Genomic DNA, 26,717 nt, shown 5'->3' with positions numbered 1-26,717 from the left:
TGGGGTTACGGCCACCGTGCTGGACTAAGAACCTGGTCGCCACGCCTTGAGAAGGCAACAAGGGGGAAAGAATAGTGTCTGTTCAGGGGTACACAAAATCGAGCCAGGCAGTAAGCGAGAAACATTGTTTTCATGGCCCAGTGCCTGCACCTGTACTTGCTCTGGGCAGCTTTCCTCCCTGCCCTCTGCACACCTCCCCCAAGTTGGGAGGGTTTCAGTCGCAGTCCCTGGAAGAAGGTGAGAGGGGGCCTTCTCACACAGGGGTTTCATGTCTCGGGTCCTTGATGAAGAGGCCTACATCTCTACTTGTCTATCACAATGGTTGAGAACAGACTAGAGGGGTCTTCTCTTGGAGGAGGGACCACGCTAAAGCTCAAACCAGCCAGGCCAGGAGGCGGGGAGAAATTCCAGGACCATTGTTCAGGAAAAAGGGCAGGGTGCTCCTTCGAGTTCAGTGTCGCATATAGCAAACAACACCTCTGGAAACAGTGAGCTAAGATGTGGGATCTCAGTGCCTCAGGACTGAGGTGCAGAGTGACCGAGACCACCCTTGGGGGGCTCGGGAGTCCTGGAATGTTGCCAGAAGTGTCTGGTGGCTGGACTTTGATCCTACACAGGAGACAACACCTGTATGAGGATAGGAGGATTTCACTGGGGTAAATGGTGAAGGGATAAGTTAGTTAGAGTGAAACACAGGGTTTAGGATTTCTGTACAGGGGGGTCTAAAGAAGTAAGATGGAGGAATTGGGGCGTGTCCTGTTCTTCTTCTTCTTCTTCTTGGCCTCCATCTTCTGTGGTGATGTTGGCACTTTGGGATTAGTTATTACTAAAAGTGCACTGGTTAATAAGGGTAAAAGGTATTGGGGAAAAATGATAAATATTGTATACGTAACTTCGAGTATAAAGATAGGTGACCACCCCGGGGGCTCGCAGTGTGCTCATGGCTGGCTGCTGAGCAGACCTCTGTCAGGCCAAAAGAAAATCTTTTAGATAAACAATTAATAAACACCGAGACCGAGAAAAGATCTGAAGTCTCTTCTCGTCCTTTGAATCGCGGGCTGTCCAAGGCCACCCCGGGCCTTTCCAGGTCACCTAAACAGCCCAGAAACTGACAAAACTCCACCAGATGATCCACACTGGGATACGACCCTTTGTGTGTGGAGAATGTGGGAAGGGCTTCCGTGACAGCTCTCGCCTGATCATCCACCAGACAGTGCAAACTGGGGAATGCCCCTACATGTGCTCAGTGTGTGGGAAGAGCTTCATCGAGAACTCCAGCCTGATTCTGCACCAGAGGATCCACACTGGGGAGAGGCCCTACAAGTGCAGGGAATGTGGGAAAAGCTTTAGGCAGAGCTGCCATCTGAATGTCCACCAGAGGATCCACACTGGGGAGAGGCCCTATAAGTGCAGGGAATGTGGGAAAAGCTTCAGGAGGAGCAGTGGGCTGATTCTGCACTAGAGGATCCACTCCAGGGAGAGGCCTTACAAGTGTGGAGAATGTGGGAAGAGCTTCGGCCAGAACTCCAGCCTGATTATGCACCAGAGGATCCACACTGGGGAGAGGCCCTGACAGTGTCCTAAGTGTGGGAAGAGCTTCTCCCAGAACTCTGCTGTGACCCAACACCAAGGGAGGCAGCAGTAAGGGATGCCCTACAAGTGCCCTGTGTGCAGGAAGAGTGTCGCCTTGATTTTTTAAGATTTTCTAAGCCTTCTGATGTTTACATTCTTGTAGCAAATTTTCTCACACAGTTTCTGTAAATAACTTATTGTTTTGCATTCTTTTTTAGAAGAAGAAAAATTTGATGGACTGTTGGTTTGTCCAGTGTCATTGGAGAGGTGGCACTTTCACCCTCCAATCCACTGTCACTTTCAGAAAACTATAAATGTTGGAGTCAGAAAATAAACTCACCTTTTCTCCCTCTTGAGAGCAGCAATGTGTGTGCTCGTGTTGTTTTGTGTCCTACAGTGACAGGAAGAGCTTTGAGCGCTGCTTCAACTCCATCCCCCGTTGGGGACCTCCACTGGATAGTCCACAGTGACCCTCGCTAGGCAGAGACTTGGTCATCCATGGTCCTGGTGATCCATGTTGGGAAGACACCTGGCTGGTGGTCTCCACATCTTCCTGGCTTCCCTTGGGCACTTGGACACAGCCATAGAAAAATCCATTGGGATGCAAACTGACATCAGAATTTCATAGGGAACAGCACATTTTTTTTACTTTTGACACCAAAAGTCTGACCTTTGGCATCCAATCATTGCTTTGGGTGGCATCCAGCAATTCCAAATGGTGTTGGAGGTCTTTTCCAACCTGAATCATTCCATGATTCTAATTCTCTCTGGCCCACCAGCATCTTCCACAGCCAAATGGTGATGGACTGGGGCAAAAAACCAGGATTTTGGAGACAATGGAGTGGAAATCCCTCTTTAAACAGGTCATTTCTACCCACCCAAGCATATGGATCCTCAGCCAGCATGGACACGTAAATGCTTTTATTTTGGCCTTTATTTTCTCTCATTTTTCTTTGCCCTTCACCCAACATTGGGGTAAATATAAAGACATTTAAATATCACACGGATGGTGACATTGTGGGACATGGGTGGGGACATGTTAGGGATGGGGACAAGGGCATGGGTGTGAACATGGCTGTGGATGGCGATATTGGGCATGGGGGGGTGTCACAGATAGAGATGGTGACATGGGGCTCTATGGCCATGGATGAGGACATGGGGGACATGGCCATGGATGGCAACACAAGTGGCCTAGGGGACAAGTCCATGGGTTGTCATGTCCATGCCATGAGGTGTCCCATGGCCAAGGACATCACATCCCCACCACCACCATGATACTGTCCCTTTCATGCTACCATTTATTCCCTGCTCTTCCCCTGGCTGTGACACCCGCCTTGTGGGATGTCCCCATGTCCTGGTGACCCGTGTCACTCAGGCCACTCCCACCAGTGGCTCCAGCAGCAGCCAGAGCCCATCCTTGGCACGCAGGATCAGCTCGGGCTGGCGGCACAGGGGTGACCTCACGTTGTCCCTCCGCAGCACCAGCTGGGACGGTGTCAATGCCACTACCACCTTCATCTCAGCCATGGCAAAGCTCTGCCTGATGCAGTTCCTGCCACCACGTCCCCACTGTCACTGTCATCCCACTGTGAACCCAGCCAGGGACAGGGGTGGCACTTGGGGACACTCCTGTCCCCACTCCAGCACATACCTGGGGCCAGCAGAGAAGGGGATGAAGGACGGCAGGAAGGACTGTCCCTTGCTGTTCTCCAGACAACCTCAGAGGATTGAACACCTGGGGTGACACCGACACAGTCACACTGAGGGGACACAGCTGTCACCACTGTGGTGGCAGGGACACATGGAGGCCTTGAGAACAGTTAATAACAAGTCAATAACAGGATGAGAAAAGCAAGTATTAGTCTCAACAAGAAAACCACAGGTATCGGCAACAAAGAGGGGTTGGTGTGTAATCTGCAACCAATGATGAGCTCGGGTTTTGTAATATGTATAAGCTTAACTAACACCACTATAAAAGAGTGTAAGCTAGATCAATAAATCGGAGTTCGATGCTGATCAATTAGGATGGGTCAACTCCCTTTGCTTCCTCAAATGGTGACACCCGATCGTGATACGGCAATGCACCACGGAGGAGTGAAGACACGGCTCAGGTCCTGAGAAGCAGCTGAGACGGCAGAAAACGCGGAGAACAGAAAAAAAAAGCAGATAAAAAAGAAGCTGAGACGCATCGTGCCTCGGGTGTCGTACAGGCAAGCCCGACTGATACGTGCTGCATGGACCTTGAAGAGGCTGCAACAGCACTGACGATTTTAGGTATGAAAAGGCAAGCAGCATATGATTTATTGACTGCCTTTTTACAAAAAAGGCAGGTTAAGGGGACAGATTTGCAAAAGGATTTACCAGGGCTTTTGGCTTATGGCTACGATAGGGGAATTTTTATTAATCCCCATACGGTTCACGAGTTAACGGAGTGGCGTAAATTCGGTGATTTATTATGGGAGGCTACTTTAGAGGGCAATAAAACTGCCAAGAAGTTAGGTAAATTGTGGCGGGTCGTTCGCAATGAATTATTGCAGTTTCAGGCTGAGAAAGAGGCTGCCCAGCAGGCTACCGCTGCTCATGGGTGTAATAAAGATTACGATCAGGACAGGGGGTACGATCAGGATAGGGGATTACCATTAGCCCCTGCAATGAGGACGGTCTTATTACCTGCTTCGCCACCCTCTTCTGCTTTAAGCCAGGCTACACAGAGTGCTTCTGAGGCTTCCACACCCCCTGAACAACACGAACTATGGCCAAGACCACCCGATAATCTCCCGAAAATCAATGAGCCGATCCCTGGGGCGGAAAATGACCTAGCGGGGGCTATTGCAAGGGAGTGGAGGTTGGCCTGGGCTGCACTTGCCAGAGACGCTATGAAAAAGGGGGATGGGGAGCTTATCAGCGCTGCTACCCAGCTGGCTTGTCCTGTTGTATTCAATCCGCAAGAAGGAGGGGGCATGCAGGCTACTATTACAGCCCTTGATTGGAAATTGCTGTCTCAGCTGAGGTCTACTGTTAGTCAGTTTGGAGTGAAAAGTGAGCCAGCCAAACAGATGTTAGATTTTATTTTTGATGCCAGTCTTCTTCTTTTGGTGAATGATTGTCATGAGGATAGCTAAATTGATCTTTACTCAGCCTCAGCAATTGTTATTCAATGCTCATTGGCAAGGGCTTGTAAATGAATGAGTAGCACAGTTAGGGCTAGGCTTACAAGAACAGGCAAAGACCTCTCAAAATCAGGTGTTAGCTGCTCTTGGACCTCTTCAAACGTCAGCAACACTGCCTTCAATGCCTAGTTGGTGCCAGGGCCGCAGTGACCACGCACCAACAGAAGTCGTCGCTGCAGCATCAGCACCTCTCGTGTCTCCAACCCGACACCACAGGGAGCCTCGGCTTGGAACCGGCAGCTGCCGTAGAAGATATGCTGATGACCTGCACCCACGGAAGATCCCGACAGGGATTCACGGACCTATTGTTATACAGGGTCACACGGTGGGTGCTTTGCTTTTCGGAAGATCATCTGCATTGGGATTATTTGTTTTGCCTGGCGTCACTGATGTGGACTATATGTTATGGTGCGTACTCTTTTCCCACCACTCCAAATTAACAAAGGACTGAGAAGTGCTCAGCTGGTGCCACTTGAGCCAAATGACTAAGGGATTACAGACTATGAAAGGACAAGAGAGGGGGGGAAATGGTTTTGAATCCACCGGAGGACTTACCTTACTGGCTTTGAACCTTTCTGAGAGACCCAAGAAAAGGGTGGAAGTGGAATTTCAAGGAGACAGAAAAGATCATTTTCAGGCTTGTTGGACACTGGAGTCGATTCCAGCAGTATTAGCCCTAGCCGTTCGCCTCCTCTCTGGGTTCGCATGAATGAAAAACAGCTAACAGCTTTCCTTTTCAGTAGTCCAATTACCACCTACCGTGCAATGCCTGATAAGGCAGGACATTATGGCTCAGTTGGGGGTGGTTTTAACCCTTTGGGGTAAAAGCCATTGCTTGGACCGTGGCTGAGGAACCTTGTGACATATGCTGTAGAGATATTAGATGTGCTTTTAATGCTTCTGCTTATTTTACCTTGTATTTTTGATTATATTCAAAATGTGGTCAGTAGAATGATAGAAAAAACTTGGCAGACTAACCTCCTTGCGCAAAAAAGAAAAACGGGGAATTTGTTGGAGAATTTTGCTCAGACATGGCTTGAAGGAAAAAAGGCCATGAACATATACAGCTGGTTAAAAAATAAAAGGCAGCTGTGAGCAGCAAGTTCTCAGGCTTTTCCCTTAACAACAGTAAACACCATGTCCTTGAGGAAGTGATGAGAAAAAACATGGTGGAAAACATGGAGGCCTTGACAACAGTTAATAACAAGTCAATAACAGGATGAGAAAAGCAAGTATTAGTCTCAACAAGAAAACCACAGGTATCGGCAACAAAGAGGGGTTGGTGTGTAATCTGCAACCTATGATGAGCTCGGGTTTTGTAATATGTATAAGCTTAATTAACACCACTATAAAAGAGTGTAAGCTAGATCAACAAATCGGAGTTCCATGCTGATCAATTAGGATGTGGTCGACTCCCTTTGCTTCCTCAAGGGACACCTCATAGGGTGGCCCTACCTCAGGCTCAGGCCAGAGGTCTGGGCTGTGGTGGGTCCCGTAGATGCTCATCGGGCAGATGAGCTATGGTAGGATGGGAATGGTCACTTTAGGGACAGCAGATGAGGGTGGGTGGTGACACTGGGGACACCCTGTCATACCCTTGGGGATGACATGGCCATCACGCTGGGGGATGTCCTCGGTGCAGCGCTGGGACACAGCAGTGACAGGATTGGCGTTTTTTACATCCTGTGACCTCCCTGTCCGTGGGATGTTGTGTCAGGCACTGCGTGAAAAACGCCAATCACTTGTTTTTCAAAATTTTAGAAGTTTAATAGTAATAAAATGGTTATAAAAATAGCAATATTACTAGAGTAATAAAAATTTGGACAATTAGGATTTAGGACAATATGAGACAATAAAAACAAAGAGTTACAGACGGTCCGGGTACCTTTTTCTGGTACCCATTCAGCACCACAGCCAGATGTGCTTCCACAAACAAAGGCACTGCACAGTTTTTTCCACCAAGATGCTTGAGCTTTACAACAGCAATTTCAGCTGTCAAACACAGAGGTTTGTAATATTGTTAGCATCTGTGCTGTCAAGGTCACGCTGCACCATTGCAGATGAGAGTGAACCCTCATGGACTGTGTGCTTTGCAAATCTGGCAAATTGATGTCACACACATCCCTGATTTTGGCCGTTTAAAACACACCCGTGTCTCAATTGGCACCCTTTCCTCAGCAATATGGGCTACAGTACACACAGAGGAAAGGGGACTGGGTGCCATGGTACACTGGCAATCAGCTTTTGCAGCCTTGGGCATTCCTCAAACCATCAAAACTGATAAAGGGCCTGCTACACTTCCCAGAAAACCAGGCAATTTCTACAGCTCTGGGGTGTATCACACCAAACCAGCATCCCTCATTTACCAGCTGGACAAGCAATAGTGGAAAGAGCACATGGTGCCTGAAAAGGTATAGTTAATAAACAAAAGGGAGGTATGTGGTGAGACCCCACAGAGTAGAATAGCTAAAGCTCTATACACATTAAATCACTTAACAGTATTAGGAAAATCCCCGAACCCAGTTATGCTAAATCACTCCTTATCAATGCAATCATGTGATGTTCAGCTGCCCAAATCCAAGGGAATGGCACGAGACCTCCTTACCAATACATGGGGGGGGTCCCTGGGATCTCATTACCTGGGCTTGGGGACATTCATGTGTTCCAACAGACAGTGGGACACATTGGGTACCTGCCAGATGCATCCAGCCTGCACTGCATCCTGACAGCACCTCCTGATAAACCCTCAGCAGACACAGAGCCGTGTGATCAGTGATTGGTGACAACCTCATGGAAATCTGGGACTGCAGTTCACATAAAGATTCATCTGTTTACAAATTATTCCCCTGTTTACAAACTGTTTTCCTTGTCTACAGATTGTTTCCTAGTTTTTGTGTTTGTTTTTCTTTCTTTAATAAGGGTTGAATGATTCTTGTTCTTGCAGACTGTTTTATTTTCTTCAAGGCTTAAATGGTTTGTTGTTTTTACAAATAAGTTGCAATCTGTAACCTATAAGCCTAATGCCTGGGGCATATTTACCTGAGCTCTCCCCTAGCAGTTCCTGGACATAAATGCTGCAGCTAGAATGCAAATCAAAATTTCTAGAAAAGAAAGGGTGAGATGTTGGTGTCACCTTGCCAGCCCCTGGGCTCAGTGACAAGAGCTTTGGCCAATTTGATCTCTCATAAGCCTGCAGACATCTCAGTGGCCCAGGTCCCAAAGGGGTGTGGAGTTCAAACCAATGACAGCATCCAGACCAGGCCTTTCAAATGCTCTATATAAAGGAGGGAGTGGAAAACAAAACCCTCTCTTGCCACACAAACATCAGGGTGAGTGGTGTCTGTCTCCTGTGCCCCTCACCCTCCACATGTCACCTAACACAGAGGCAGATCCAGCTCTGGATCACCTCCATGCAGGTGAATCCTGGTGTGTGATCCATGCTGGAATCTCATGGATCCTCTCATTCTGCAGAAACAGGCAGAGAAACCAATTGCTTGACCACAGGTACAGAGGGGAATCTGTGCGGGATTCCAGAAGGGATATAGGGCAGGATTCCAGACCAGGGCACGATTCCAGATCAGGATCAGGTAGAATTCTAAAGTGTATCTGGGCTGGATTCCAGAGCAGGATCAGGTGGGATGGATGGGGCAGCATTGGAGTGGGATTCCAGAACAGGATTGAGGGGATTCCAAAACAGATCAGGTGGTGTTGGTGGAGCAGGATTGGGGTACAAGGGATGCAGTAGGATCTGGTGGGATCCTTGCTCTCTGTGGGCTCTTCAGCCAGATCCAACCCATGGCGACAGAGACAGGGTGACACCAACTCTTACTCTCATCACCAGCTGAATGATCCATGGTGCAGGTCCAACCCCTTCCCTCTCCCTGCAGAAAGCCACAAATTGCTGGCAGAGTTCATCCTGCTGTTCCCACTCATCACACAGCAGCCCTTCCCAACAGACTGACTTCCTGTTTTCCCATGTTTTAAACACAAGAATTACAGTTGTTCAAAATGTTTTATTTCTCGTGTATAAATACCCTGGTTTGGGCAATAAATCTCAGTCCCATCCTCCAGTGCCCAGCACTTCCTCTCAGGGAATGAGGAATAGAAAAGGGGACATCGGGAACTGGGATAAAGACACTGGGGATGGGGACACTGGGAAAGGACTGGGGACACCAGGAGCTTGGAGTGAGCACAGCAGGAGTGAGATGAGGACATGACACCCATGCCCAGATCCATTCCTTGGGATTGATTTCCCACCCTGTGCCCCATGTCCAGGAGCAGACATGGGGACCAGGGATCATGGGGGCATGGTGGATACAGGGGATACACACACATCCAGGGAATGGGCAGACCTGGGGGACACAGTGGGGACATGGGGGACACAGGGAGTTGGGATCCTGAGGATGTGGGGAGAAGGGATTCACAGGACACTGTGATTGGGGACACCAGGAGCTGGCTGGTGACACAAACACCGGGAATGAGGACACTGGGGCTGATTCCCCTTTATTCCCTGCCAGATGCAGCCCCCTTCTTGCTGCCCATCCCAGGGCCCTCGGGCTGCCCAGTGCTGCCTCCTCCAAGGAGCAGGCGGCTGTAGGTGCCGCGGCGTTCCCGCAGCTCCGCTGGTGTTCCCGTCTCCATCACGGCCCCGCGCTCCAGCAGCACCAGGCGATCGGCCCCGTCCAGCACCCGCGGCCGGTGGGACACGACCAGCATGGTCTTTGCCAGCCCAGTGCGCACCCAGCGCTGTGCCTGCGGCCAGAGAATGCTCTCATCCCAACCCATCCAGCTCAGAGAACACTCATCCCAACCCATCCAGCTCAGAGAACGCTCATCCAAAACCATCCAGCTCAGAGAACTCCCATTCCAAACCATCCAGCTCAGAGAACTCCCATCCCAACCCATCCAGCTAGGAGAACACTCATCCCAACCCATCCAGCTCAGAGAATGCTCATCCCAACCCATCCAGCTCAGAGAACGCTCATCCCAACCCATCCAATCAGAGAACCCTCAGGCCAACCCATCCAACTCAGTCCTACCCTGTCCCACCTGATCCCACCCAGTCCCGACCAACCAATCCCATCCCACTCTCAGTCCCACCCTAATCCTATCATCCTGTTCTTACCATCTCCCTGTTCTCCATCCCATCCCCATGCCCACTATGCCATCCTGCCCACACTATCCCCATTCCCACTGTCCCATCCCATCCTACTCCTACCACTCCAACTCTTCCCATTGCACTCCATCTCTGTCCTCATCCCAGCATTCCCATCCCCTTCATTCCCACCCCATCCCACCCCACCCTATCGTATCTCCTTGTCTTCATCCTTTGATTCTACTTTCCTGCCATCCTACACCCCTGGTCTCTATCCCATCCTACTATCCTGTCCTATTTCTCCACCTCGTTGACCCACACCACCCCATCCAATCCCTGTCTTCATCACATCATTCCCACTCCATGCCAATCATTATCCCTTATTGCCACTACCTCATCCCACCATCCCATTCCAGCCATCCCAGCCATCCCATCATACCCCATTTTCACCAACTACACCCCTATCCACACCAACCCCCTCCATCCCACCCCACTCACCGCTCCATCATCTCCATCATCCAGCGCCTCATCGAGGATGAGCACGGCGGGACGCCGGAGCAGAGCCCGGGCCAGGGCCACACGGCGCCGCTCCCCCGCCGCCAGCCGCCCCCCGCGCTCCCCCACCTCTGTGGGAGCGACCACAGGGGATCAGTGGGGTGCAGCCCTGTTCTCCCCTCTTGTCCCACCCCCCACACTCCCCCACCTCTGCGGGGGGACCCTGGGATCAGTGGGATCCCAGCACAAGAGGTTCCCCCCCCTTCCCCTGCCCCCCACACTCCCTCACCAGTGTGTGAGCAATCCCATGGGATCAGTGGGATCTGACCTGCGTGAGCAATCCCATGGGATCAGTGGGATGTGACCTCAGGGATCCCCCGCACACCCCACCATGTGCCACCCACTCCGCTCTCCCATCGCTGCCAGAGGATCCTGGGATCAGGGGGATGTGCCCCAGGGGTGCCCCATCCATCCCCCTAGCTCTCACCAGTGTCCCAGCCCTGCTCCAGCCCCTGGATGAACTCCATGGCTCCAGCAGCAATGGCAGCCTCCCGCAGCTCTGACTCTTTGCAGTGCTCCAGCCCCAGCAGGATGTTCTCACGGATCGTTCCAGAAAACAGGACGGGATCCTGCTCCACCAGCACCACCTGCCCCAGCCCCAAGCCCTATGATGCTGTCTTGGCTCCTGGTGTCCCCACCCCTGTTCCATGACCCCATGCCACCTTGGTGTCCCCATAGTGTCCATCCCTGATCCCATTCTCCCCATCTGTGTCCCCAGTGTCCCCACCCCTGACTTTCCACTTTTCCCCATTCCTTTCATCCCCATCCCATTTCCCAATGTTCCTATCCCATTTCTTGTTGTCCCCACCCTATTCCTGATGTCCCCATCCTCTTCCCAGTATCCTCATTTCTGCTCCCATGCTCCTGTGGTCCCAGTTCCATTTCATTGTTTATTGCAGACATCTTTTATGGAAAATCCTTTCCTTAGGATTTTTCCTCCTGAGAAGCTGAGAGGCCTCAGGAACAAAATGTAAACATTGATTATCTGCTACTGTGGAATGCAACAGGTGCATCTGTGATGGGCCCATGTTGGATGTTTGTAATTAATGGCAAATCACAACCCAGCTGGCGCAGACAGAGAGCCAAGCCACAAGCCTTTGTTATCATTCTTTCCTATTCTATTCTTAGCTAGCCTTCTGATGAAATCCTTTCTTCTGTTCCTTTAGTATACTTTTAATGTAATATATATATCATAAAATAATAAATCAAGCCTTCTGAAGCATGGAGTCAAATCCTTGTCTCTTCCCTCATCCAAAAACCCCTGTGAACACCATCACAGTTGTCCCCTGACCCCTGTCCCCATTTTCCCCATTCCATGCCCAGTGTTCCCAGTGTCTCTGCTGTCCCACCTTGCGGTGCAGGTACTGGTGTTCATACTCTGGCAGCGGGATCCCATCCAGCAGCACTGTCCCGCTGCCAGGATCCCGCAGCCGCTCCAGCAGCGCCACGGCCGTGCTCTTCCCGCTGCCATCGGGCCCCGCCAGCGCCGTCACCTCCCCGGAGCGCACCTCGAAGCTCACGTCCTGTGGGATGGGGACAGGTGTGTGAGTCTGTCTGAAATATTCCTCATCTGCCTCACCATCATCATTGGGGGAGCACTGAAGAGTCCCCACTGTCTAAAATCTCTGGTTCTGAAGGAGAAAGTCACATGCCAACAAGGCCCCGAGACCTGAGAGCATTGTTAAGCTGTTGTCCACAGGTGTATTTACTATATGCTACACTGAGCCCAATGAGAAGAAGAAGGGGGCACCTTGCCTTTTTGCAACAGTAGCCTTGGAAGCTGTCCCCTCTTTGCCTGGCTGGACTTCTCCTGAGTTTTGGGTGGTCCCCCACAAAAGACCCTTCACTCGTCTTACAACTGCCGTGACAGACGAACTGAGATGTAAGAAGCCTCTCCATCAAAGACCAAGACATGAAACCCCCATGTGAAAAGGCCCCCCACACTCTTTCCAAGGACTGGGACTGAGACCCCCAACCTGGGAGAGGTGTGTGGGGGAGGCAACCTAACCAAAGCAAGATGGATGTTGCAGGTGTGAGCAGTGGACCACGAAAACAATGGCTCACACCCACTGCTGAACATGGACTGTGTGTACCCCTTTTCCAAACATTATTCTTTCCTTCCCGAAGATACAATAAACTACCTTTGACTCGGTTGCAAAATCCATTCCCCTTCCCCCATCGAAAAAGAGTATAATTGGGGTCCAGATGGACTGCAACCCTGAGATCTCCCCGACGTAATAGGCGGATCCTCGACTGGACTGGACCAAAGGATTTCGTCTCTGCATTTGGTAGCTATATCCCCCTCCTTCTCTCTCTCTCTTTTCTCTCTCTATCTTTTTCTCTCCCTTAATCCCTCTACTGCATTTTGTGGTGGTCATTCAATAAAGCTGCATTCGTTTTATTACTGCAAATCTCCTGTGCCGTGTTGGTTTTTTTGCACCCTGAGATCAATCCATGAACTATCAAGAAACCCGTTTGTAAGGACGGATTGTGACAGCAGGTGATGCCAAAATTCCCACCCCTGGGAAACCCCACCTCCCCCCAGACCCACCTTCAGCACAGGGTGCTCTGGATTTCCAGGATATGTGAAGGAGACCTTCTGAAAAGTGACATGGCCCTGAAGCTCGGGGGGCTCCCGCGTCCCCCCGACATTCCCTGCGGGTTTCCGATCCAGGTATTCCCAGATCCTCTGTCCAGCAGCTGCGTTGGTCAGGAATTCATTGAAGCCGTAGAGCAGCACCTGGGGAGAAGGAAGGGGGTGGCACCGGGATGGACAGAAGCACGGTCGGATGGACAAACACGTGCATTCCATGGGATCACCTGGGTATGGTTACCAACTCTGTCCTGGTACAGCAGGAAGGTGACGAGGACCCCAGGAGTGATGGATCCGTCACGGAGCTGCTGGTGGCTCCAGCACCATGACCCGGATGGCCAGTTTGATCACCTGTAGGTGGGACAGGCATATTGCTGCCCCCAACCCACTCCTGGTGTCCTCATTCCATCTGCTCCCATTCCAACCCACTCCTGGTATCCCCATTCCATCTGCCCCCAATCCACTCCTGGTGTCCCCATTCCATCTGCCCCCAACCCACTCTTGGTGTCCCCATTCTGCCTGTCCCCATCCCACTCCTTTGTGTCTTTATCTCTGTTCCTGGTGGCCTCATCTCTGTTCCTGGTGTCCTTGTTCCAGTTCTGGATGTCCCCATCTTACTCTTGATGTCCCTATTCCTGATCCTGATCTATCACAGACATATTCTCTGAAAAATCTTTTCACCAGGATTTTTCTCCTGAGAAGCTGAGAGGCCTCAGAAACGAAATGTAAACAATAATGATCTGCTGCTGTGGAATGAAGCAGGTGCATCTTTGATTGGTCTCATGTGGTTGTTTTTACTTGATGACCAATCACAGGTCCAGCTGTGTCAGACTCTCTGTTGAGTTACAAGATTTTATTATTCATTCCTTTCTAGCTTTCTAATGTCTCCTTTCTCTTTCTTTAGTATATAATTTTCTTTTAATATAATATATATTATAAAATAATAAATCAGCTTTCTGAAACATGAAGTCAAGAATTTTGTCTCTTTTCTCATCCTGGGGACCTGCAAACACCACCACACTGATGTTCCCAACCTTTATCCCAGTGTCCCCATCCTGTTTCTAATGTCACCATTCCCATTCCTGCCATGCCGTTCCTGAACTCAATGTCCCTGTTCTGTTGTCCCCATTCCTGGTGTCCCCATTGTACTCTGAGTGCCCCCATCTTAGCCGCTGGTTTCCCATTTCTGGTCCCAGTGTTCTCATTCCCAGTGTCCTCATCCCTGATCCTGGCATCCCCATTCTCTGCTGTTCCCATTCCCAGTCCCCCCTGACCCTGTAGACAAGGACGAAGATTGCCAGCTCCAGCTCTATCTGCTCCTTCAGCCTCAGCTCCTTGGCCAGGTTACATCTGTGCTGCTCCTCCTCCTCCTCCTCTGCCGAAAAGGTTCGGATGGTCTCAATGGCGGCAACAGATTCCTGCACCCCTGTGGCTGTGCGGGCGGATGCTTCCAGCATGGATCACTGAAGGGCCTGTGGCAGCAACAGGGGATCTCCAACTTTCCCAGATCACCTTCCTAGCCCACCATCCACATCCCATCCCACCACACCCACTGCATCCCCACTATTGCATTCCCGCCATCCCACGCCCTTCTCTCTCACCCTCACCATTCCCATCCATTCTCCTAATCCCACCATCCCCATCCCCACTGTCTCATCCCATACCCACCACCTTATCTCATCCTTCTCTTCTCATCCACACCAGTCCCATCTCGACCATTTTGTTCTATCCTCATGTCAGCACTCCCACCATCTCACTCCCCTGGTCTTTATCCCCTTTCATCCCACCATTTATCATCCTCCTTTCCATTCTCCATCCCATCCCCATCATCCCATTCCCCTTGTCTTCATCCCCTTTCATCCCACCATTTCCACCTCCATCATCCTCCTTTCCATTCTCCATCCCATCCCATCCCATCCCATCCCATCCCATCCCATCCCATCCCCACCATCCCATTCCCCTAGCCTCCATCCCAGCTCCACCATTCCCACCTTTCTTCAGTCCCCTCCCACTCTTTCCCTCCTACTCCTGACCTGTTTGCGGGTGCTCTGGATGCGGCGGGTGGCGATTCCAAGGGGCACCTCCAGCAGTGCCAGCTCCGGTGCCAGTCCCACCATGAACCCCCCCACCACCAGGGCCATCACCAGGCTCCGCAGCAGCTGGTTGGCTCCACTCGGTGCTGCCCTGCACACCCATGGCACTTCCATGGAAAACTGAGCCAGGAGCTCAGCTGCAGGGTGGGAAAAGAGGTTGGGATTGTGGTGGGTGAGACCATGATCCCATCATGGATGATCCCATTTGGGATGGGAATGATGTAATGGGGAGCAGTGGGATGGGATGATGGGAATGGCTGTGGAGATGGTCAGGGTGGAATGGGGCAGGACAGGGGAAATGGGATGGTGGGAAAGGAAATGGTGGGATGGGGTGATGGGATGGTGGGAGGCAGCTGGGGATACGCAACAGGGTGGAGGCACGGGAGTGAGAATAATGGGGACAGAACAGTGGCTAGAATGGGAAAGTGGGATGGGGACAGGATGGAACACTGGAGTAGAATGAAGCCAGGAAGATGGCATAGGATGGAATTGGATGGGATGGTGGGAATGGGAATGATGGGGATGGAGTCGTGGGATGGGATAACAGACAGATGGGATGGGATGGGATGGGATGGGATGGGATGGGATGGGATGGGATGGGATGGGATGGGATGGGATGGGATGGGATGGGATGGGATGGGATGGGATCAATGGGATGGGATGGTGGGAATGGAATGGGATGGGATGGGATCAATGGGATGGGATGGTGGGAATGGGATGGGATGGGATCAATGGGATGGGATGGTGGGAATGGGATGGGATGGGATGGGATGGGATGGGATGGGATGGGATGGGATGGGATGGGATGGGATGGGATGGGATCAATGGGATGGGATGGTGGGAATGGGATGGTGGGAATGGGATGGGATGGGATGGGATGGGACGGGACGGGACGGGATGGGATGGGATGGGATGGTGGGGATGGGACTGGGGTGACAGACTAGCTGGGATGGGATGGAACAGGTGGGATGGGTCGGGGGGGATGGGGCTGGGCCGTACCCCGTTACCTGCTGGTGTTCCCTGGAAGAAGTCCAGGTCTTGGTGCACCAGGTGGGAAAAAAGCCGCAGGCTCAGGCTCTGACGGAGACGCGCCATCAACAGCATGAAGAGAGACCCCCGGCAGCCAGAAAACAGCACACTGTGGGGACACAGGGACACGGTGACATCGGGGACGTTGGGGACATGGGGACAGGCCCTGGGAATGCTCCAACCCACCTTGTGGCTCCAGCAGCCGCCACCATCCCGACAGCTCCAGCGGTGACTCCGTCCCCACTCCCGATGGCATCCAGCACCTTGCCGGTGGTGTACGGCCCCGCCATCTCCCCTGGGTGTCACCGAGGCTGCATCACCACGGGTGAGACCACTGACACAGGGGGACCCTGATTTGTGGGGGGCAGGATCCAGTCTGGGGAGCGGGGATCTAATTTTGGAAAGGCGGGACACGATTTGGGCAGGAGACAATTTAGAGAAGTCAGGACCCAATTTGGGGGGTTTCGTGAAAAATTTAGGGATTTTACACCCAATTTAAAGTGTCAGTACCAATTTTGGGGGGGGTTCAGCACACAATTTTATGGATCAGAACCTAAACATAGGAGATCAGGACCTTAAGATCCCAGGTCTTAGAGGTCAACATCCATATTTGGGCATCAGACCATTAGTTTGATGGTCAGCACCCAATTTTGGGGGACCAACAGTCAAGTTTGCAGGGTCAGAACCCAATTTGGAAAGTGAGCACCCCATTTTTGCAGGGTCAGCACCCAACTGAAGGGGTCAACTCACAATTTAGGAGGGTCACCACTCTATTTTAGGGTGGTCATCACCTATTTAGGAGCTCAACACCCAATTTTAAGGCACCAGCATCCAATTTGGTGGGGTATCCCAGATTGGGGTTTCCCAATTTGGGGCTGCAGAGCCCAAATTGGGGGTGTCAATGCCTGTCACCACATGTCAACGTCCTAAGGTGACGTTAGGATGTTTGTATCCCCATCTGTGTGTTCTGTTTATGCTGGATATCATGTTCTGTGCCTTCAAGACTGGCTCTGAAGAGTGAAAGTTTTGCTTTGGTTTTGCTATCAGCCGCTCCCCCACGGCTGGCGGGACACAGACACGGGGCAGTACATGGTGCTGCTTTTGCTTTTTGCTTGGCTTTTTGCTTTTCTCTTGCTTCTGCTTTGCTCCTGCTTCGCTCTTGCTTTTGTTTCTGCTCATTATTTAGTTTAGCTAAGCAGTCCAAATTTTTCCCTGGACTGTTTCTCCTTTCCCTTTTTTGGACCTACTTGAGCCTGCTCCAGACCAGGACCTGGGAACACCGAGAGTTTGCACCTTGTGGCTGCAGCAGCTGCCCCAGGACCAGAGGGACTGACAACAGAGCGACCACCCCCAAGAGAGACTTTCTTAATTTGTCATCTTTTTCAGAGTGGTGAAAGAATGTTGTCATCTGGTATTGTTCATTTTGTGTGCTTTGCCTGTTAAATAAACAGGTTCTTCCCACTTCTGAGGAATCTTTCCTGAACTGGTTTGGGGACGGGTTGTGTGGGTTTGCTTTCTGGAGGGGCCCCTTTTGGAGGTTTTCTCCCAGATTTGCCCTAAACCAAGACAGTCACCCACCAACGACAGCCAGCATGAGGCAGAGGACAGCAGCTCCAAGGACGTTCCTCTGCTCCCAGGTCAGTGCCAGAGCGCGCCGGACGCTGCTGGGAGCCTTGGGGACGCCTCCGGGGGTCTCAGGGACGCTGCCGGGGGCTGGGGGCGCGGCCCAGGCCAGCACGGCCAGGGCGGCAGCAGCGTGGGTGACCCCGAGCCAGGCGGGCGCTGCGGCCGCCAACAGCCCCGGGCCGGCCCCGAGCGGCCCCAGGAGGCTCCGGAAGGTTCCGAACACCGCGGGGGTGGCGGCGGCCGTGACGGCGGCCGCGGTGGCTCCGGAAGGACGGCGAGGGGCTGGCAGCCGGGTGGCCGCGGCCAGGATGGGCAAGCGCAGGGCAGCCTCGAGCCACACGCCCAGCACGCCCAGCGGTGCCAGCAGCCGCACCAGCGGCACCAGTAACACCAGTGCCAGGGCGTCAGCACACCAGCAGCACACTGGGCAGGAGAGCGGCGGGTGGCAGCGCCATGGTGGGACCAGTACGGACAGTGCTCTCTGTGGGGTTCCCGGGGAATGAGCAACAGCCTGTGGAGACACCAGTTAAAACCAGTTAGGACTGGGGCGCTCCCCTGTGCACACCAGTGCTCTCAGTCTAGACTACAGTGCTCCCAGTCTGGCCCGCTGAGCTCAGCAGTCCACACCAGTGCTCCCAGTTCAGCCTGGGGCACTTCCAGCTTGGGGCACTCACCAGTCCACACCAGTGCTCCCAGTCCAGCCCTCTCAGCTACCCAGGCCACACCAGTGCTCCCAGTCCAGCCTGGGGCGCTCCTGAGTCCAGCCTGGGGCGCTCCCCTGTCCACACCAGTTCTCCCAGTCCAGACTACGGTGCTACTAGTCTGGCCCCCTGAGCTCAGCAGTCCACACCAGTGCTCCCACTTCAGACCCCTGAGCTCAGCAGTCCACACCAGTGCTCCAAATTCAGCCTGGGGCACTCTCCAGTCCACACCAGTGGTCCCAGTCCAGTTCGGGGCACTTGCCAGTCCACACCAGTGCTCCCAGTTCAGCCTGGCGCACTCTCCAGTCCAGACAAGGCACTCACCAGCCCACACCAGTGCTCCCAGTTCAGCCTGGGGCACTTCCTAGTCCAGCCTGGGGCATTCTCTAGTCCATATCAATGTTTCCAGTCCAGCTTAGGGCACTCACCAGTCCCCAGCAGTGCTCCCAGTCGAGCCTGGGACTCTCCACAGTCCAGACAAGGCACTCCCCAGTCCGCACCAGTGCTCCCAGTCCAGACTACGGTGCTCCCAGTTCAGCCCTCTCAGCTCCCCAGTCCACATCAATGTCTCCAGTCCAGCTTGGGGCACTCACCAGTTCACACCAGTGCTCCCAGTCCAGCTTGGGGCACTGCCCAGTCCACACCAGTACTCCCAGTTCAGCTCCCAAAAGCTCCGTTAAGGTTTCGCTTTCGAGCCCCCGCCCATCCCGCTCTGCCCCGCCCAGACCCCGCCCTGCTCCGCCCCCATCCCCGCCCAGACCCCGCCTCCTCCTGCCCAGACCCCGCCCCCTCCGGGCACCGCCTCCTTCGCCTCTCAAACCCGCTCCAGCCCCCTCTGCCTGGCAACCGATGATGTCACCTCCGCTTTGACCTATCACAGACGCCATTTCAGGCGTGGGCGTGTCAGGCGAGGATTCCCGCGCGCGCGTTCCGGGAAACGGCGGCGGCTGCCGGGAAGGCACTGGGCCGGCATCGGGAGCACACCGGGACCGTCCGAGGGCGACACGGTCCGGACCGGGACACGCTGCGAGCAGCACCGGGGCCCGCACGGGCCCCCGGGACTGCCCGGAACCACCGGCGAGAAGAACCGGGAGCAGGACCGGGAGCCAGAAGGACAGACCGAGACCCACCGGACACAGCAGAACCCACCGGTCCCCGTGTCCCCGATACTGTCTCCCCCCATTCGCCGGTTCCTGGCCCTGCTGGGGCCCGAGGGCGGGCGATGGACGCTGGTGGGGAGCTGATGTCGGCTTCTGCTCTCGGTACGGGGGGACCCCGACCGGAGGCGCAGGACCCCTTTGAGGGGATTTGGGATCCGATTTGTGGGTTTGGATATGGCAGAACCCCATTGAGGGGCTTTGGCATCTGATTTGGAGGATTTGAACATAGCAGGACCCCTTTGAGAGGCTTTGGGATCCGATTTGGACATAACAGGACCCCTTTGAGAGGCTTTGGGATCCGATTTGGACATAACAGGACCCCTTTGAGAGGCTTTGGAATCTGATTTTGAGGCTTTTTGGACATAACTGGAGGGGGACAGGATGCCGTGGGGGGTTGCAAGGCCAATTTGAGGGGTCAGGACCCAATTTGGGGGAGGCAGAATCTGATTTGAGCGAGGTCAGAAACCAATTTGAGGGGTCAGGACCCAATTTAGAGGTTTTGAGCACCCAGTTTGGGAAATCAGGATCTGATTTTGGGGTTCAACACACAATTTTGGCAGTGGTCAGGATACAATTTCCAGTCCTCTTCCCTCAATTCAGGGGTCACCACCCATCGTGGTGATGCTGATGCTGTGTCCCCACCGGTGAGGTGGCCGCCCCCTACTTCACAGGCCATGTCACCGACCGGGTGGCACAGGAGGAGGACGCCTCAGGCGCTGTGTGGCCCCTGGGGCTGGGTAGGTGGGTGACACCGGGTGAAATAAACAGGGCAGGAGACTTTTTCTCCTTTTTAATGCCTTTATTAAAAGTGATCAGCTCAAGGTTGGGAAGCTCGATGGGTCCGAAACTGCTCCCAGGGTGACTCGGAGGAGGAGGAAAGTGCAGCTTTGTCCACTAAAGGGCAGAGCTGGGGGTCCCACCTGTGACGGTGTTCACAGGGGTTCTTGGATGAGGGAAGAGATGAGGATCTGACTCCATGTTTCAGAAGACTTGATTTTTTATTTTATGATATATATTACATTAAAACTATCCTGAAAGGATAGAAGACAAGGTTTCATCAGAAGGCTAGCTAAGAATAGAATAGGAAAGAATGATAACAAGGGTTTGTGGCTAGGACAGAGTCTGAGCCAGCTGACTGTGATTGGCCATTAATTAGAAACAACCACGTGAGACCAATCACAGATGCACCTGTTGCATCCCACAGCAGCAGATAATCAATGTTTACATTTTGTTCCTGAGGCCTCTAAGCTTCTCAGGAGAAAAAATCCCGAGGAAAAGATTTTTCATGAAAAGATGTCTGTGACACTTCACCTTGGCAGCAACTGGTATAACTGGTTCACTCTGCAACCCTTTTTTGCCCAAAAAATTGGCAGATTTTTTTATTTATAACACCCCTGACCCCTCTGTCCATCCCCGCTGAGCCATCACAGAGCTGGGCTGTGACAGCCTGGCAGCTGAGGTCTTTGCTCAGGGTGAGAGGCAACAAAGGTTCTCAGCATCTCTGCAGGCTCGGTACTTTGTTCCTCACCTCCAGACATCACTCTGATCTCTTAATTCTGTATTGGCTTGTTGTTTTTGGGTTTTTTTCGGTAAGTTTGGTGGGGTTGCTTCCCATGGCATGCTGGTCCCGAGGTTATTTTGCATTTTCTCTGATGCCCCCCCCCCTCCATATCCCGTCCTCTCACTGTTTGGAGAGAAGGGCCATCAATTTAGCCTCAGGCAGGGCCATCCCGATACAAAAGAAGCGATTAACTAAAACGACTGGTGATTACAATAACAAACAGGTAGAACTTCACGGTGACTGTGTTCACAGGGGTTCTTGGGTTGGGGAAGAGATGAACATCTGACTCCATGTTTCAGAAGGCTTGATTTATTATGGTATGATATATATTACATTAAAACTATACTAAAAGAACAGAAGAAAGGATTTCATCAGAAGGCTAGCTAAGAATAGAATAGGAAGGAATGATAACAAAGGTTTGTGGCTCGGACAGAGAGTCTGAGCCAGCTGACTGTGATTGGCCATTAATTAGAAACAACCACATGAGACCAATCACAGATCCACCTGTTGCATTCCACAGCAGTAAATAATGTCAATGTTTACATTTTGTTCCTGAGGCATCTCAGCCTCTCAGGAGGAAAAATCCTAAGGAAAGGATTTTTCAGGAGAGATGTCTGTGACAGCCTGACTGCCTGTTCTGACAAAAGCCTGTGCTCTAAGAAACTGCTGCAGCCCAAGACAGAGATAAAGGGGGGGCCCTTGAACTCTGAAACAGAGAGAGAGGCTGCTGTGGAAAGCAGGGTCAAAATGACCCCAGGAATTCTTTCTGATAAAGAAAAATTCACAGGAAATGTAACAGGAAATCAGTAGAATGAATATGTATGAACTTGTTGTGAAATTGCATGCAGATGTATTTGAGAGGGAGCTATGTGACCGTGTTCTCAGGGGTCCAAGGATGAGGGAAGAGATGAAAATCTGACTCCGTGTTTCAGGAGGCTTGATTTATTATTTTATGACATATATTATATTAAAACTGAGCAGCCCAGCTTCTGTCCAGGCATTATTTCTTCTAAACAGCCCATTATCGGTCCAGGGATTATTTATCCTGAGCTGCCCAGCTTCTGTCCAGGGATTATTGATCCCAAGCACCCCAGTTTCTCTCCAATGATTATTGATCCCTTGCCTGTAGGGTTCCTGCACACCTCAGTACTCCTCAGATGATTGAGCAGCCCAACTTCTGTGTGGGGATTATTGATCCCAAGCAACCCAACTTCTGTCCAGGATTATTGATCCTGAGCTACCCAGCTCCTGTCCAGGATTATTGATCCTGAGCAGCCCAACTCCTGTTCAGGGATTATTGATCCTGAGCTACCCAGCTTCTGTCCAGGGATTATTTCTCCTGAGCAGCCCAGCTTCTGTCCAGGGATTATTGATCCCTTACTTGTAGGGTTCCTGCACACCCCAACACTCCTCAGGTGATTTAGCACCACAGTAGCCCCTGGATGCAGAGACATTTCTCCATCACATTTAAAAGAAAAGTTCAGGTGGGTTTTCCAATGAGCAATGTGGATTTCCCTGGAGTTCAGCAGCCAGGATCACATACCCCAGAACCAGAGCTTCTGTATCCCTATGGAAAGGGGATGGCACAGGGAATATCTGCTCTGCTGCTCACAAACAGCTGCAGCTGCTTTGGGTGCCTGAACATCTGCAGTGACAACTGCACCCAGCTGTTCCTGCTGCAGGGAGCGATTTTGGGAAAACATGGGCAGGATTGAGATGCTGTTCCCAGGTGCCTTCTAGAGCAGTATCAATAATCTTTCTGGAAGGAATGAGCTCCTGAGATTTGTTTTGCATTCCTTTATAGAAGAAAAGAAATTTATTAAACTGTTGGTTTGTCCAGTGTCATTGGAGAGATGGCACTTTCAGCCTCCAATCCATGGTCACTTTTAAAAACCTATAAATGTTAGTCAGAAAATAAACTTCCTTTTCCTTCACCTTCAGAATCCCTGAAAAGAACTGCTGCACCTCACCTGCACCTGGGTGCTGGGCCCCAGCTCCTGAGGGCAGCATCATCTCCCGGCTCACCTGTGACACAGGTACCAGCTGGGGAGTGAAAGAGCTGGGGCTGGGTGATCCCAGCGACAAAATAAAGCTATGCCTGCTTTTAATGTACGAATTGGTGTTTAAAAGTGTGAAAAACGCTAATCACGTGTTTTTAAATTTTCAAAAAGTTGAATGATAATAAAATGGTTATAAAAATAGCAATATAATTAGAGTAATAATAATTTGGACAATTTGGATTAGGACAATAAGAGACAATAGAAGCAAAGAGTTATGCATGTCCGGGTACCTTTTTCTGGGCAAAATAAGCCTGATAAAGGACACACGTTAACAAGGGATTAACCCTTAAAAAACCATAACCTGTTGCATATTCACACACCTCATACATGATGCATAAATTCCATTCAAACACAGGATTCTGTCTGGTCAGTGTCAGCTTCTTCCTTTGAATCCTGACGGCTTCTTCCCGAGTGAGGCGGGAAGAAGTTCGTTTCTTCTGATAAGAGAGCAATAAATTTTCTTTCTCTGAAAGATTGAGGTGTCCTTTGGCTGCTGACTGGTGTGCGTCCTTTCTTTAAAAAAAAAAAGTATCTTACATAGCATAGTTTCTATTTTAACGCTTTGTTACAATCTACAACTAGATTTAACACACTACTTAAGAAAACTAATACAGCATCACTTTCTAACGTAACACACAAAGTATTCGTTTGAATATCTGCCAAAAGCCAATCAGAAACCGCGCGTTATTCAAAATGCCCATTGCGTTGGGTGGAAGACGCTGATTGGTGCCGGGGCAGGCGGAGGCGGCTGCGGGCGGGTCCCATTGCCAGCCCGGCCCTGCCCGTTCCGGCCGCGTGTCCCTGGCAGCGGAGCGGCGGCGGCGGCAGCGGGTGCGTGGTGCGGGCCGGGCCCGGGGCTGGTGCAGGGCTGGGCGGATCCGCGGTGCCCGAGCGGGGCTGGGGGGGCCGGGCAGATCCGCCGTGCCCGAGCGGGGCCGAGCATGGCCGGGCAGATCCGCGGTACCCGATCGGGGCCGGTGCAGGGCTGGGCCGATCCGCGGTGCCCCGAGCGGTCGCTGCCCCGAGCGCGGTCCCCGAAGGGCGCTGAGGCCCAGGGCCCGGCGAGGCGGCGGAGGGCTGAGGGCGCTGAGGGCGATGTGGGCGGCGGGGCCGAGCCGAGGCCGCGGGAAGAGCCGGGCCGGGGCGGCTCTGCCCGGGGTGGGTTTTTGCTGCCAACAGCGGCACCGGCTCCAGCGCCGGGCCAAGGGCTGCTGTGGCAGGGCCGGGCTGCAGCCACAGAGAGCGGCCCTGGGCGCTGGAAACGGCGGCTCCGGGCTGGGAGGGCCCCAGCAGCAGCAGGAGGAGGAGGAGGCGGTGGCCGGGCCCGGGATGAGCGCTGGCATGTATTATCTGAGCGGCTCTGATGTCTTTCACGCTTTAGCTCTAGAATTGCTCTGAGGCCCGGCCCGCCCCCGATCCCTCTGGCAGTGCAGCTTTTCCCAATACTGGCATCGAGTGCTCAGGCCAGGCTGGGGCGCAGCCTGGGGAGAGGGCTCTGAGGCAGAGGTGGAATTTTCCAGAGGAGAAATCCATTTGGATTGAGGTGAAATGTGCATCTGTGAGTTCAGTCTGCAGCTTGCTGTTTAGTCTGACTGTGACTGTGTTCACAGGGGTCCAAGGATGAGGGAAGAGACAAGGATCTGACTCCATGTTTCAGAAGGCTTGATTTATTATTTTATGACATATATTATATTAAAACTATACTAAAAGAACAGAAGAAAGGATTTCATCAGAAGGCTAGCTAAGAATAGCAAAAGAAGGAATGATAACAAAGGTTTGTGGCTCGGACTCTCTGTCCGAGCCAGCTGACTGTGATTGGCCATTAATTAGAAACATCCACATGAGACCAATCACAGATCCACCTGTTGTGTTCCACAGCAGCAGATAATCAATGTTTACATTTTGTTCCTGAGGCCTCTCAGCTCTTCAGGAGGAAAAATCCTAAGGAAAGGATTTTCCATAAAAGATGTCTGTGACACTTATGCATAGTAAACTTTTTTCCCAAAGAAGTTTCCGTATTCCAAGAGCTGTTTAGCATGGGTCCTCCTCAGTTCCACCTTTTTAGGGCATGTGTATTCCTTGGTTGTGGTTTTGGTCCTTTCTTATCATCTTCAGTTTTGGCCGCTGCCCACACTGCCTTCAGAGGATGAGTGCTGATAGCTGGTAATTAACAACAGAAATAAAAACTGTATCTTTATAACAGTTTTTTTAACAGCACCCATATAGAAAGTTATTTTAACAGCACCCATATAAAATCCATGTTAACATTTGCACAAAGCCAATACTGCAATTTATAGCAGGCCAAGGGCCGGGCGCCCCTTGGCGGCTCCGGCCTGGCAGAATTTTGGGGGTCCCGGTGTTTGGTGCCGGCAGAGCACCAGCGCTGGGCCGGGGGTGCGGGGGACCCTCCCTGGGGGGGAGTCGGGCTGCCCGGGGCAGGCACTGCAGCATCAGCCCGCAGCCACGGGGGGATGGCCCGGGCCCGGCAGGCTGGGGGCTGGCACAGCGGAGAGGGGGCCCCGGAGCTGGGGGAGCCTCTGCAGCCTGCGGTGTCAGACGCCCCGATAAGGGGGAGCCCAGGAGCCTGGAGATGGTGGCACCATGGACGAGGGACACCCATGGTGTGAAGAATGCATATTTTATGATTGGCTCTTTGCAAATATTAAAACGAATATTATGTGTTATGTTAGGATGTTATGCTGTATTGATTTTTTAATTGATTTTTAATTGTGTTAAATATAGTTTAGGTTATAACATAATGTTAAAATAGAAACTGTGTATGTGAGGTATTTTTTAAAGAAAGGAATGAGGTACTCACAGCAAGATGGCAGCCACAGGACACCTAAATCTTTCAGAGAAAGAGAATTTATTGCTCTCACCTCAGGGGAAACTAACTGCTTCCTGCCTCTCTCAGGCTTGAAGATGCTGTCAGGATTCAGAGGGAGAAGCTGACACTGACCAGACAGAATCCTGTGTTTGAATGGAATTTATGCATCATGTATGAGGTGTGTGAATATGCAACAGGTTATTATTTTTAAGGGTTAATCCTCGGTTAATGTGTGTCCATTTTTGGGCTTATGCTGCCCAGAAAAAGGTACCTTGACGTCTGTTACTCTTTGCTTTTGTTGTCTCATATTGTCCTAAATCCTAATTGTCCAAATTACTAATGCTCTAATTATATTACTATTTTTATAACCATTTTATTACTATTAAACTTTTAAAATTTTAAAAACAAGTGATTGGCGTTTTTCACCCTTGGGTACCCTGGGTGCTGAAATGAGGACCCTGCACAGGCAGCACCCCTGGGCCCCTCTGACTCACCTGGGGAGCCCGGGGAAGGAACCTCTGGGATTGCCCCAGCAGCCCAGAGAGAGGGGACACCAATACACACTGGGGCTGCAGGAGCCCAGACAGGAGGGAGCCCCTGAACTGCAAAGTAGGGAGACCAGAGAGGGGAACTCCTTGGTGGGTGTTTTTTTGCTGAATTTTGGTGGTTTGGGGT

At 51.9% G+C, this 26,717-nt stretch overlaps 1 non-coding gene and 1 pseudogene across 1 annotated transcript; one reads left to right on the top strand and one right to left on the bottom strand.

Annotated features, from left to right (window-relative positions):
• Positions 1 to 8,868: 8,868 nt before the first annotated feature.
• Positions 8,869 to 19,090, bottom strand: LOC134426032 (antigen peptide transporter 2-like; annotated as a pseudogene).
• A 5,446-nt stretch (positions 19,091 to 24,536) lies between these two features.
• LOC134426097 (small nucleolar RNA SNORD45) lies at positions 24,537 to 24,619 on the top strand. Its single transcript, XR_010029874.1, has one exon. It is a non-coding gene; the product is annotated as a small nucleolar RNA SNORD45 (small nucleolar RNA).
• The last annotated feature ends 2,098 nt before the right edge of the window (positions 24,620 to 26,717 follow it).

Source organism: Melospiza melodia, chromosome 17 (assembly GCF_035770615.1).
Source record: "Melospiza melodia melodia isolate bMelMel2 chromosome 17, bMelMel2.pri, whole genome shotgun sequence".
In the NCBI taxonomy this organism is placed as follows: Eukaryota; Metazoa; Chordata; class Aves; order Passeriformes; family Passerellidae; genus Melospiza; species Melospiza melodia.
This window is presented reverse-complemented; position numbering and strand designations above follow the sequence as displayed.